We start from the raw sequence: 14,896 nt of genomic DNA on the forward strand, positions 1-14,896 counted from the left end.
TACCACAGGTTGGGCACAAATGTCCATATGAACATTTGGGATGCAGATGTCTCTAAATTTGCACATTTAAGATTCCTTTTGAGATATTCTGCTTTGCTCATAGAGCACAGCACCTTCTTTGATGCAAGCATGCCATGCTGGGTGATTCTTAGCCAGTATCTCCCGTATCATGCAATCAACTCCACAGTTCTTCAGAGAGACCTTGAGAGTGCACTTATATTGCTTCTTCTGACCACCATTTGAGTTCTATGAAATAGATGTAGAAACTCTCACTACCAATAAATAATCAAAGAAACAAAGTTTCCTCACTGGCAGTTTCCTGTAACAATGAAATCACAGGTCCAGCTTTTTTTTGTAATCACAATTAAAATAATCATACAAACTTATTTAAACAAATGGAACAGCTGCCTTCACATGTATGAGAGGCAAATCCAGTTTCCAAACTGACTCTGTACATATACATGTGTCTATATCTACTTATGCTCATCTTAATCATCTGCAATTTATAAATTTAAAGAGATGCCTGCATCACTAGTGTATTCCAGAAACAGGATCTGAGTCCAGGTCTCAGTGATTCAAAGGCTAGTACTTTCTCTGCTATACCACATGCTCCTTCTTTCTCCTTTTTTCTTTTGTTTAGTTTTTAGTTCAGCCTTTCCAGCATCATGCCAACTCTAAACACAGGTACTGTCAGTAATGTGCCAGAGATAAAAAGACAAACAAAATGTTTGCATGAGCAAGCCTGTAATATTCTGAAAGGGTTTGTCGTGTATAAGAGGAAGGAAACCAAAAAGGGAGGAGATTAGACAGCCCTTTTAATGGCATAATTTGTATCTTTACTTAACAAGTTTACAAACTGAAGACTTTGGGAAGAAAACCCAAGCCAGAAAACCTGGGCATGAGATATCTTTAACTCTGGAGTCTGAAATAAAATGTGATTTCAGTGGTAAATGAGCCTTGATGTTCCAGAGGAGCACAATATTACATCTATAAATCTAAATACAGCAACTGCTTGGACTTCTCTATTTCTCTAACTTTTATGTGAGTACATCTGCCTATTGTTGTTATTCATCTATTTCAGTTGTGTCTGACTCTTCATGAACTCATTTGGTTTTTCTTGGCAAAGATACTAGAGTGGTTTATCATTTTCTTCTCCAGTTCATTTCTTTTTTTCTTTTCTTTTTTAATTTTTTTTTAACAGATGCGGAACCAAGGCCAACAGGATTAAGTGACTTGCCCAGAGTCACACAGCTAAGAAGTATGTGAGGCCAGATTTGAACTCATGAAAATGAGTCTTCCTGACTTTAGGCTTGTCATTCTACCTACTCTGCCACCTAGCTTCCCCATTTGCCTATACACAATGTCAAAAAAAAAAAAAAGCTTATGGCCTCAGTAGGGAAGAAAACTGAGCAAATTCACTAATTCAGTACCATTTATAATCCAATTATAAAAATACTATTTGTTAACTTCAATAACATTTAATGCTTTGAATATGGATGTATACACATTGATGTTGCTGGAATCCCAGGCATGAGGCAAAAGAGAAGTTACTTTTTAATAGATTAATGGAAAGTAAAATATATCACCATTTGCTTTTCCTTGACAGGTTTCCTTGCCCTCCAAATCTACTGTGGCATTAATGAAAATATAACATTGTTTTTAAAAACAGCCAGTAATAAATATTAGAAAGTGACCATTGAGCATTCAAGTCAGAGGACCTGAGTTCAAATCTTATCTCTAATGACTACTACCCCTAGCTTTGAGTAAGTCACTTTAACACCCTATGCCCCAGTTTCCTCTTCTGTCAAATAAGGTGATTGGACTGGATAACCTCGGGAGTCCCTTTTAACTCTAGATGTGCAAAATCGCATTGATTTGTCAATTTTTATGCCCTGCTTCAGAGATTTTTCACGTTATTCTTTAACCAGTATCTGAGACAGGATTTTACCTGAGCTCTTCCAGATTCCTAGTACAAAGTTATTTACTATTATATCAGCAGCTTGGAGCCAGGCTGTACCTGAAAAACCTTCCGTCCCCCCTGCCTGTCTACCAACCACCCTGTTCAATTATTTCTTCTGAGACCTGAAATGCTGCCTTGGAAGTTACTATGTCCCCAGAATAGACCTAATTTGGTCTAGTATTCAAATGGAAGACACATTGTAGGAGATGTACCAAAGACCTCTTAAGTAACAAGTAATAATTCATATTTTATAGTATTTAAAAGTTTATAAATACTACTCCTTATAACAGTTCTCTAAGATGGGTACTGCATGTATTATTGTTCCCATTTTACAGAAGGAAGAAGTTGAGAAAAGATACATGGCTTGTCCAAAGGGGAACCTTTAGTGAGTGTCTAGAGGAGAATTCATTCAACAAGCATTATTTAATGACCCACTATGTACAAGATACTGTGCTAAGCTGGGGATTCAAAAAAAAAAGATATACATAAACATATGTATGTATGTATACCTGGACATGTGTAAGTATATGTATACGTAGGCATATGTTTAACAACCAACTCTCTGATATTTCAATTTTTATCTCCATTATTAACAATTTCTCTAACATTTTCTTAAGTTCAGGCAATCAACAAAACAATAATCTAGTTCTGATTTATAACATCTATTGGTTTCTAAGCTGTAAAGGCGCACACTGAAAATTTAACAATCAGCTATTACAAGACTGTATGAGCTGGCTCCAAGTTACCCCAATGTGTATATATACATGTGTTTGCATATATGTAGACATGCATATACATACATGTGTATCTAATATATGTACATATATACATGCTTGTGTATAAGTGTGTAAATATATGTATATATATAACATATTGTATACATGTTGTATAACATATTATGTATATATTTATATATATGTACATATGTATATGTGTACATATATATAACATATTATATATATATTGTATATATATGTGTGTATGTGTGTATATATTATATATGTATTATCTGTATGTGGAGAGAGACAGACAGAGACATAGACAGAGAAAGGAGAGGAGAGAGAGAGAATCTCTGTACTCAAGAAACTTCGATTCTTCTGGTTATATTTTTAGCTTGGTAGGACCTACTAAAATGTGTGTTCTACTAGAATAGCCTTCAAGAACCTGAGGTCACCTCTATTCCATGATTTGACATTGACATTCAAGACTTCAGTAGCAAAATTAATGAAATTATTAATTATCCAGAGCTAGCTTTTAAACATATTGGTGCTCTTTTCTTCTCATCGGAAACATCTTGACTGCCTTCATTTTGTTGTTTTTTTTGTTTTGGAAGAGGACCAATGATGTCGTAGGTAACATTTTGAATTGAATTTAAGTGAGGCAGAATTGTACTAAGTCATTGCCAGTCTCACTTTCTCTTCCAGAATCATCAAAATTAAAGACAAAAGTCAAGGCAACTGGGATGGACCAGGATGCAGTGGATGACCTTGTCATGTTCGATGTCTACTACTCTCTCAGCACTCCACAGTGCCTACTCCACCTGCCTTTGTGGCTGTTGGAACAAATTCCTCTCATCTGCCCATTCTGCTGGGGGAGGTTTAGCCCCTCTACAATATGGTTTACTGGGATATAGCCAATTCAAATGTCATAGCTTCTTGGAGTCACAGATGAAAGCTTGGTTAAGGCGAACACACAAAATGGATGAGCAGCCCTGAAAAGGGCTTGGCAAGCCTTCACACCAGAGGTCCTAGTCCTTTTTGAACACCCCATACACCCCTGCCTACTCATCCAACCAATAGTTTCAATTTGAAGTGATAGTTATCTTTGTTTTTTGAAGTGATAGTGATCTTGATGAAAGCTGCTTCTAATTCTGATAGTATCTACGTTGGGTAATATAGTATACCAGATACTAGGACAAATATAAAGGCCTGATTCCTGCACTTAAAGTTTATATTCTACTGGGGAAGGTAAGACATCCATACAAATAGTTATAACATAAAATACATTAATTGGCATAACAGATTAAATTAATAAAAGACAAGTTTCTTGATTACAGAATATCCCAGTTTGTCTGACTCATTGAGTAAGTGAAGCAGGTTAATGGGAGATACTGACGAATTAGGTACTTATACATCATTTCTAAAATATATAGAGATGAGTCAAATTTATAAGAATACAAGTCATTCCCCAATTGATAAATGGTCAAAGGATATGGACAGGAAGTTTTCAGATGAAGAAATTAAAACTATCTATAGTCATATGAAAAAATGCTCTAAATCACTATTGATTAGAGAAATGCAAATAAAAACAGCTCTGAGGTACCACCTCACACCTATCAGATTGGCTAATATGACAAAAAAGGAAAAATGTTGGAGAAGATGTGGGAAAATTGGAACATTAATGTATCATTGGTGGAATTGTGAACTGATCCAGCCATTCTGGAGAACAATTTGAAACTATGCCCAAAAGACTATAAAACTGTGCATACCTTTTGATCCATCAATACCACTACTAGGTCTGTATCCCAAAGAGATCATAAAAAAGGAGGAAAGGACTCACGTGCATAAATATATTTATAGCACCTCTTTTTGTGGTGGCAAAGAATTGGAAACTGAGAGGGTGCCTCTCAATTGCAGAATGGCTGAACAACTGGTGGTATATGAATGTAATGGAATACTACTGCTCTGTAAGAAATGAAGAGCAGATGGATTTCAGAAAAGACTTACATGAACTGATGCTGAGTGAAGTGAGCAGAACCAGGAGAACACTGTACACAGTAACAGCAACATTATGTGATGATCGACTTTGATAGACTTAGCTCTTCCCAGCAATAGAATGATCTAAGACAATTCTAAAAGATTTAAGACGGAAAATGCTATCAACGTGCAGTGAAAGAACTATGGAGTCTGTATGCAGATCAAAGCATAATCTTTTCTCTCTTATTTCTCTCATGTTTTTTTTTTCCCTTTTGTTCTGATTCTTCTTTCACAACATAACTAATGTGGAAATATGTTCAATATGATTGTACATGTATAGCCTATATCAGATTGCATGCTGTCTTGGAGGGGTTAGGGGAGGGAGGGAAAAAATTTGCAACTCAAAATCTTATAAAAGGGGATGTTGAAATAACTAAATAAACAAACAAACAGAAGCGAGAATGTACAGGAACTTGGCTGCCAAGCTATGTGGTTTAAACTTTATTCTGTAGCCTATATACAATAGGTAGGTTTAAAAACAAAGTGGCATGATTAGTGCTGATATGAAGGACAATCTGAAAATTAATGATGATATAGCCAATATTTATCTAGGTAGCACTGTGAATTAAGTGCCTGTTTTGAAGTTAAGAAGAGTCATCTTCCTAAGTTCGAATCTGGCCTCAGATACTTCTAGATGTGTGACCACAGGCAAGTCACTTAACCCTGTTTGCCTCAGTTTCCTCATCTGAGAAATGAGCTGGAGAAAGACATGGCAAACCACTTCAGCATCTTTGCCCAAAGAAAAACAAACAAATGGAGTCATGAAGAATCAGACATGACTGAAGAACAATTGAACAACAACAAACATAGAGTGCTTTAAGGCATATCACTTAATCCTCACAGAAGTCCTATCTCCATTTTATATATGAAGGAACTAAGATGGAGGGAGGTGAAATGAAGTCAGGTAAAGCTGCCTCTCCATGCTGTGATGTTCAGAAGGGTTTGGAGGGAGGGGATGTAATGCTGAATAAATTGAGGATTATAAAACAATAGGATAATTGATCTAACACCAAAAGTTACCTCAGAAGCCATTCAGAGGAACACACTCATTTTATTATGAGGAAAATTAGTTCCAGGCCCATGAATTGACCTAGCTGAGGTCAAAAAATGGTAAGCAAATACCTGAGGGAGGGTTTGAACCTAGCTCACTTCATATCCAGAATATGTATGGCATACTGCCTTAAACTTTTGTGATATGCAAGATAGGTTGAATCATATGTTAATTGAATTTAGGTTTTGGAATTATAGGTTCGTATGAGAATTGATTTAGAGCTGGAAGGGACCATTGAGGCTAGTTACTCAGTCCAACTCCCTTTTTTATTTATTTTTTTAATATAAATTTATTTTTAGTTTTCAACATTTATTTCCACAAGATTATGAATTCCAAATTTTCACCCCATCTCACCCCTCCCCTACTCCAACATGGCATGCATTCTGAATATCCCTTCCCCTAGTCTGCCCTCCTTTCTAACTCTCCTCCCCTTCTCTTATCCCCTTCCCCTTCTATTTTCTTGTAGGGCAGGATAGATTTCTGTATGCCATTTCCTGTATTTCTTATTTCCCAGTTGCATGTGAAAACATTTTTTTTAAAGATGTTTTTAAAACTTTGAGCTCCAAATTTTCTCCCTTCCTCCCTCCCCACCCACCCTCATTGAGAAGGCAAGTGACTCTATACAGGCCATACCTGTGCAGTTATGCAAAACATTTCCACAGTAGACATGTTGTGAAAAACCAACTCTATTTCCCTTAATCTTATCCTGCCCCCCCCATTTATTCTATTCTTTCTTTTGACCCTGTCCCTCCTTAGAAGTATTTGCTTCTGATTACCCCTTTATCAATCTGCCCTCCTCTCTATCATCCCCTGCTTTCTTGTCCTCTTCCCTTGCTATTTTCCTGTAAAGTAAGACAGATTTCCATACTCAATTGAATGTGTATGTTATTCTCTCCTTAAGCAAAATCCTATGAGAATAAGATTCTCTCATTCCCTTTCACCTTCCCCCATTTCACCTCCATTGTAAGAGACTTTTCTTTTTTGTTTTTATTTTTGTGAGATAATTTACCTCATTCTACCTCTCTCTTTCTTCTTCTCCGAGTATAATCCTCTCTCATCCCTTAATTTTATTCTCCAGATGTGACCCCTTAATCTTCAACTCACCCTGTGCCCTCTATCTATCTATCTATCTGTCTATCTATCTATCTATCTATACATATCATTTTTTCCCTCCAACTACCCTAATACTGAAAAAGGTCTCATGAGTTATAAATATCATCTTTCCATGCAGGAATGCAAACAGTTCAACATTAATAAGTCTCTTATGATTTCTCTTTCCTCTTTACCTCTTCATGTTCTGCTTGAGTCCTGTATTTGAAAGTCAAATTTTCCATTCAGCTCTGGTCTTTTCATCATTTGTTCTACCTCATTCTACCTCTCCCTTTCTTCTTCTCCAAATATAATCCTCTCTCATCCCTTAATTTTATTCTCCAGATATGATCCCTTAATCTTCAGCTCACCCTGTGCCCTCTATCTATCTATCTACATATACATGCATATAATTTTTTTCCTCCAACTACCCTAATAATGACAAAGATCTCATGAGTTATAAATAACACCTTTTCATGCAGGAATGTAAACAGTTCAACATTAATAAGTCTCTTATGATTTCTGAGTCCTGTATTTGAAAGTCAAATTTTCTATTCAGCTCTGGTCTTTTCATCAGGAATGCTTGAAAGTCCTCTATTTCACTGAATGACCATTTTTCCCCCTGAAGGATTATACTCAGTTTTGCTGGGTAGGTGATTCTTGGTTGTAATCCTATCTCCTTTGCCCTCCAGAATGTTATATTCCATGCCCTCTGGTCCCTTAATGTAGAAGCTGCTAAATCTTGTGTTATCCTGATTGTGTTTCCACAGTTCTTGAATTGTTTCTTTCTAGCTGCTTGTAATATTTTCTCCTTGACCTGGGAACTCTGGAATTTGGCTACAATATTCCTAGGAGTTTTCCTTTGGGGATCTCTTTCAGGAGGAGATCTGTGGATTCTTTCAATTTCTATTTTGCCCTCTTGTTCTAAAATATCAGGGCAGTTTTCCTTGATAATTTCTTGAAAGATAATGTCTAGGCTCTTTTTTTTTTGATCTTGGCTTTCAGATACTCCAATAATTTTTTAATTCTCTCTCCTGGATCTGTTTTCCAGGTCAGTTGTTTTTCCAATGAGATATTTCACATAGTTTTCTGATTTTTCATTCTTTTGGATTTGTTTTACAGTGACTTGTTTTTCATGATTTTCTTTCACCACTCTCATTTCTTTTCCCAGTTTTTCCTCTACTTCTCTTACTCACTTCTCAAAATCCCTTTTGAGCTCTTCCAAGGCCTGGGAGTGATTCATATTTTGCTTGGAGGCTTTGGATGTAGGAACTTTGACTTTGATGTCTTCTTCTGATCGTACATTTTGATCTTCTTTGTCACCAAAGTAAGATAATATAGTCTGACTCTTTTTGCACTGCTTGCTCATGATCCTGGCCAATTACTTGAGTTTTAAACTCCTTGTTAAGGTAAGAGTCTGCTTCCATTGTGGAGAATGTACTGTCCCAAGCTTCGGGGGTTTGTATAGCTGTTTTCAGAGATACTTCTAGGGACCTGTAAATTTTTAGTTCTTCCAAGGTGGTATGCTAAGGGTCAAGGTGTTCACTCTTTTCCTGGCCTTTGCTCTGGTCTATGAGTGACAGACCACAAGCAGCCTTTTCTGTTTTGGAACTGTGAGGAGAATTTCATTTCCACCTTCAGTACAAGCTCCACTGTGCCAGTGCTCCTCCTCACCCCAGGACTGCCACCCAGAACTGTGACCCAGATCCAAGCACGGGCAAAGCAAGAGATTCCTGCCTAAGCACTGGAAATAGATCCCTGCAATTCCCCCTCTGATCAAGCACTCAATCCCCTCTCAGTCTGTGGGCCAGAAGTTCAGGAGGTAGCTGCCACCCCGGGGCCAACTTCCTCCGGAAATGGGGCTGAGACCCTGTGCTTCTCTCACTGCAGAGACAGACTTTTCCCACTGACGTTCTAAGTTGTCTTTGGCATTCATAGGTTAAGAGGTCTGGAAACCACCACAGCTGCCCTGGATTCAGACCTCTGAGGTCTGCTTGGCTCCACCCCCTCCCTCTTTTTATTGATAGAGGTTTGAGGCCCTGAGAGGATAGGACTTGCCCAAGGTCACATAACTAATGGATAAACTATTTGAACCCAAATCCTCAGTCTCTCTATATAGTATTCTTTCCACTATACTATACTCAGTGAACTGTATGATTCATGCATACAACCCCAGTGAATTCATTAAATTTCAATTACTTATTCCAGGCAGTGTCATTTACCCACATATTTGATATTTTTTTCAAAGAACTTTATTTTTGACAGATGATAAGTAGAGATGTAGTGCCAAGGTCATGTTACCAAAAAAGGAGAACAATTATATGGTTCCAGAGTCTCCCCAAGTATGCATTTGCTTATTGATACAGGCAGATAGAGTGAAATTTAGCTGCAAGAGATCTCTGGGGACTAGAAATGAAAAACCACTTTCTGAATAACACAAACTAACTGGAATTCCTGGGAAGACTTGAAAATGTAGCAGAAAGGAGCTCCCCACAGTAATTTCTTTCTCAGTAGTTCAAGTGACAAGGACCAGAACAATATATCATAGAAATAATGAGCCTCACCCAAGTGCCTGGTGGTATATAAAAAATAGACTCAAGCTTGATCTTTTCCTGTTAAGACCTGCTTGGTATTTAAGTGAGATAGAACGTATAAATGACAATAAACATGATGGGATAAACAAGAGAAGAGAGCCTGTGCTTGCTGGACAAATAATCTCTGGTTCTAAGGGAGGATAGAAAGATATTCCTAAGAAGGCAAGCACAGAAAAATAAAATACTATTAAAAAAGGTAGGGCCAAAGTTGGTTGCGTCATCATGTGCTTAAAATGACCCTTTTAAAAAAAATTTTACTAATTTATTCTGATTTGTCAACAATCACTTCCATATGCTTTTGAGTTGGGAAATTTTTCTCCCCATTCCTCCCCCCCATTCTCCCCAAGATGGTGCACAAGCTGACATAGGCTTTACATTTACATACCCATTAAACATATTTTCACATTAGTGAAGTTGTAAGTAAAAATTAAAACCAATAGGAGGAACCATGAGAAAGATAAAACTAAACTTAACAGAAGGTAAAAATAAGTGATAGTGATTCGACTTCCATATTTCTTTCTTTGGATGTGGACAGCATTTTCCATCCCGAGGCCTCTGGAGATGTCTTAGATCCTCGTAATGCTGAGAAGGGTTCACTTTAACAATATTAATCATCACATAACGTGTTATTGTGTACAAAGTCCTCTTGGTTCTGCTCACTTCACTCAGCATCAGACCATATAAGTCTTTCCAGGTTTTTCTGAAAACAGCCTGTTCATCATTTCTTATAGCACAATAGTATTCCATCACATTCATATACCACAACTTGCTCAGCCATTCCCCAACTGATGGGCATCCTCTCACTTTCCAATTCTTTGCCACCACAAAAAGAGCTGCTATGAATATTTTTGTACATGTGGGTCCTTTTCCCATTTGTTTGATCTCTTTGGGATATAGCCCTAGAAGTGCTATTGCTGGATCAAAGGGTATGCACATTTTTGTAGCCCTTTGGGCATAGTTCCAAATTGTTCTCCAAAATGGTTGGATCATTTCACAACTCCACCAACAATGTATTAGTGTTCCAATTTTCCCACATCTTCTCCAACATTTATCATTTTCCTGTTTTGTCATGTTGGCCAATCTGATAGGTGTGATGTGGTACCTCAGAGTTGTTTTGATTTGCATTTCTCTAATCAATAACGATTTAGAGCATTTTTTCATATGACTATAGATGGCTTTAATTTCTTCATCTGAGAACTGTCTGTTCATATCCTTTGACCATTTATCAATTGGGGAATGGCTTGTGTTCTTATAAATTTGTCTTAATTCTCTATATATTTTAGAAATGAGGCCTTTATCAGAGAGACTGGTTGTAAAAATTCTTTCCCAATTTTCTACCTTCCTTCTAATCTTAGTTGCATTGGCTTTGTTTGTGCAAAAACTTTTCAATTTAATGTAATCAAAATTATCCATTTTGCTTTTCATAATGTTCTCTATCTCCTGTTTGGTCATGAATTCTTCTGTTCTCCATAGATCTGATAGGTAAACTATTCCTTGTTCTCCCAGTTTACTTATGGTATCAGCCTTTATATCTAAGTCATGAACCCATTTTGACTTTATTTTGGTATATGGTGTGAGATTTGGGTCTATGCCTAGTTTCTGCCATACTCTTTTCCAGTTTTCCCAGCAGTTTTTTTCAAAGAGTGGGTTCTTATCCCAGAAGCTGGGGTCTTTGGGTTTATCAAATAATAGATTACTATAGTCATTGACTACTGTGTCTTGCATATTTAACCTATTCCACTGATCCACCTCCCTATTTCTTAGCCAGTACCAAGCAGTTTTGATGATTGCTGCTTTATAATACAATTTAAGATCTGGAATTTCTAGGCCACCTTCCCCTGCATTTCTTTTCATTAGTTCCTTTGATATTCTGGACCTTTTGTTTTTCCAAATGAATCTTGTTATTTTTTCTAACTCTATAAAATAATTTTTGGTAGTTTGATTGGTATGGCACTGAATAAGTAAATTAGCTTAGGTAGCATTGTCAGTTTTATTATATTAGCTCGGCCTACCCATGAGCAACTGATGTTTTTCCAATTATTTAGATCTGATTTTATTTGTGTGAAAAGTGTTTTGTAATTGTGCTCATAGAGTTCCTGGGTTTGTTTCGAGAGGTAGACTCCTAAATATTTTATAATGTCTACAGTAAGTTTAAATGGGATTTTTCTTTCTATCTCTTGCTGTTGGGCTTTGTTGGTAATATATAGAAATGCTGATGATATGTGGGTTTATTTTATAGCCTGCAACTTTGCTAAAGTTGTTTATTATTTCAAGTAGTTTTTTACTTGATTCTCTAGGATTCTCTAAGTATATCATCATGTCATCTGCAAAGAGTGATAGCTTTGTTTCTTCTTTGCCTTCGATTTCTTTTTCTTCTCTTATTGCTAAAGCTAAGGTTTCCAGTACAATATTGAATAACAGTGGTGATAATGGACATCCTTGTTTCACCCCTGATCTTATTGGAAATGCTTCTAGCCTGTCCCCATTACATATAATGCTTGCTGAAGGTTTTAGATATATGCTATTTATTATTTTAAGGAAGACTCCATTTATACCTATGCTTTCTAGTGTTTTTAATAGGAATGGGTGTTGTATTTTATCAAAAGCTTTTTCTGCATCTATTGAGATGATCATGTGGTTTCTGTTGGTTTTGGTGTTGATATGCTCAATGATATTGATAGCTTTCCTAATATTGAACCAACCCTGCATTCCTGGTATGAATCCTACCTGGTCATAGTGTATTATTCTTGTGATAAGTTGCTGCAATCTTTGCTAGTATTTTGTTTAAAATTTTTGCATCTATATTCATTAGAGAAATTGGTCTATAATTTTCTTTCTCTATTTTGACTCTTCCTGGTTTAGGTATCAACACCATATTTGTATCATAAAAAGAATTTGGTAAGACTCCTTCTTCACCTATTTTCCCAAATAGTCTATATAGTATTGGAATTAATTGTTCTTTAAATGTTTGATAGAATTCGCATGTAAATCCATCTGGCCCTGGAGATTTTTTCCTAGGGAGTTCATCAATGGCTTGTTCAATTTCTTTTTCTGAGATGGGGTTATTTAAGTATTTTACTTCCTCTTCGGTTAATCTGGGCAATTTATTTTTTGTAAATATGTATCCATTTCACTAAGATTGTCAAATTTGTTGGCATATAGTTGGGCAAAATAATTCCTAATTATTGTTTTAATTTCCTCTTCCTTGGTGGTAGCTTCGCCCTTTTCATTCTTGATACTAGTAATTTGGTTTTCTTCTTTCTTTTTTTTAATTAAATTAACCAAAGGCTTATCTATTTTATTGTTTTTTCATAAAACCAGCTCTTAGTTTTATTTATTAGTTCAATAGTTTTCTTAATTTCAATTTTTAATTTTTCCTTTGGTTTTCAATATTTCTAATTTGGTGTTTAGTTGAGGATTTTTAATTTGTTCTTTTTCTAGTTTTTTTAGTTGTATGCCCAATTCATTAATCTCCTCTTTTTCTATTTTATTTATGTAAGCATTTAGAGATATAAAACTTCCCCTAAGAACTGCTTTTGCTGCATGCCATAAGTTTTGGTATGTTGTTTCATTATTTTCATTCTCTTGAATGAAATTATTGATTCTTTCTATGATTTGTTGTTTGACCCAATCATTTTTTAGGATTAGATTATTTAGTTTCCAATTATTTTTTAGTCTATCTTTCCATGGCCCTTTATTACATATAATTTTTATTGCATCATGATCTGAAAAGGATGCATTTAATATTTCTGCCTTTCTGCATTGGATTGTGAGGTTTTTATGCCCTAGTACATGGTCAATTTTTGTGTATGTGCCATGTACTGCGAGAAAAAAGTATATTCCTTTCTATCCCCATTCAGTTTTCTCCAGAGGTCTATCATACCTAACTTTTCTAATGTTCTATTCACCTCCTTAACTTCTTTCTTGTTTATTTTGTGGTTAGACTTATCTAGTGCAGAGAGGGGTAGGTTCAGGTCCCCCACTAGTATAGTTTTGCTGTCTATTTCTTCCTGTAACTCCCTGAACTTCTCTTCTAAGAATTTGGATGCTATACCATTTGGTGCATATATGTTTAGTAATGATATTACTTCATTGTCTATGGTGCCTTTTAGCAGGATGTAGTTTGTTTCCTTATCTCTTTTGATTAGATCTATTTTTGCTTTTGCTTTGTCTGAGATCAGGATTGCTACCCCTGCTTTTTTACTTCAGCTGAGCATAATATATTCTGCTCCAGCCTTTTACCTTTACCCTGTATGTGTCACTCTTTTTCAAATGTGTTTCCTGTAAACAACATATTGTAGGATTATGGTTTTTAATCCATTCTGCAATCCATTTCTGTTTTATGGGAGAGTTCATCCCATTCACATTCACAGTTATGATTACTATCTGTGTCTTTTTCTCCATCCTTTCCCCCCCATTTATGTTTTCTTTCTCCTTTTTCCTTTCCCCCTTCACTAGTGTTTTGCTTTTGACCACTGCCTCCTTCAGTCCCTCCCCTTTTATTATCCCTTTCCCTTTTCTTCCCCTTTACTCTTACTGCTGCTTCCCTCCCTTCTTTCCCCCTCCCTTTTCTTTCCCCTTTTCCCTCCTACTGCCTATAGGGCAAGTTAGATTTCTATACCTAACTGATTATTATGCCCTTCTTGAGCCAAATCTGATGAGAGTAAGGTTCAAACAATGCTCCCCCCCCTTCTTTCCCTCTGCTGTAATAGGATTTTGTGTCTTTTCCTGTAATGTAATTTACCCTTGTCTGCCTCCTCCTTTCTCAGTACATTTTCTAAGATCAGATTGATCCACTTATTTGGATCCATTTAACCCACTTGATTAGATTTTTTTTTATCATTACATCAAAGTCAACTAATATCCACCCTCTTTATGTATACTCCTTTAACAGGTGTAATAACAATACAGTTCTCAAGGGTTGCAAGTCTCATATTCCCTTGTAGGGTTTAAACAGCCCCCCCCTTATTAACAACATATTGTATCCTTCTGTCCCATTTACCTTTTTAAGTCCTTCTTGAGTCCTGTACTTGAAGATCAAATTTTTTGTTGAGCTCTGGTCTTTTTATCAGGAAAGTTTGGAAGTCTCCTATTTCATTGAATATCCACCTCCTCCCTTGAAAAATGATGCTCATTTTTGCTGGGTAATTGATCCTTGGCTGCATTCCAAGCTCCTTTGCCTTACGGAATATCATGTTCCATGCCCTGGTCTTTTAATGTAGAAGCTGCAAGGTCCTGTGTAATCCTGACTGTGGTTCCATGATATTTAAATTGTTTCTTTCTGGCTGCTTGCAGCACCTTCTCTTTCATCTGGTAATTTTGGAATTTTGCTATTATATTCCTTGGTTGTCAATTTGGGATCTCTTTCAGGTGGTGATCAGTGGATTCTTTCTATGGTTATTTTCCCTTCTGGTTCTAGGACTTCGGGCAGTTTTCCTTTATGATT

The sequence above is a fragment of the Phascolarctos cinereus genome, unplaced genomic scaffold (genome assembly GCF_003287225.1).
Source record: "Phascolarctos cinereus isolate Bilbo 61053 unplaced genomic scaffold, phaCin_HiC Scaffold_5;HRSCAF=322, whole genome shotgun sequence".
In the NCBI taxonomy this organism is placed as follows: Eukaryota; Metazoa; Chordata; class Mammalia; order Diprotodontia; family Phascolarctidae; genus Phascolarctos; species Phascolarctos cinereus.